Source organism: Lottia gigantea (assembly GCF_000327385.1).
Source record: "Lottia gigantea unplaced genomic scaffold LOTGIsca_147, whole genome shotgun sequence".
Taxonomy (NCBI): Eukaryota; Metazoa; Mollusca; class Gastropoda; family Lottiidae; genus Lottia; species Lottia gigantea.
The window spans coordinates 395,216-395,440 of record NW_008707746.1 but is presented as its reverse complement, the minus strand read 5'-3'; positions in this window follow the sequence as shown (position 1 = coordinate 395,440).

Sequence of the window (225 nt, the reverse complement as noted above, 5' to 3'; positions counted from 1 at the left end):
GTCAGTCTGGATGAACAAAAATAGACTTTTTGACCTTTCTTGATCGGTCATTCATTGGAATTCTCTTCTAATTTAGCTAATTATGAATTAATTATGGACATGTGAGACAAACGGGTATGTTTCCAAGTCATTAGAACACCTCTACTTTCTATTCATATAAGTATTAGCATTTCCATTGTCATAAATGAAAATACGGGAACCCATCTTTAAGTGTTGTTTTCAGAT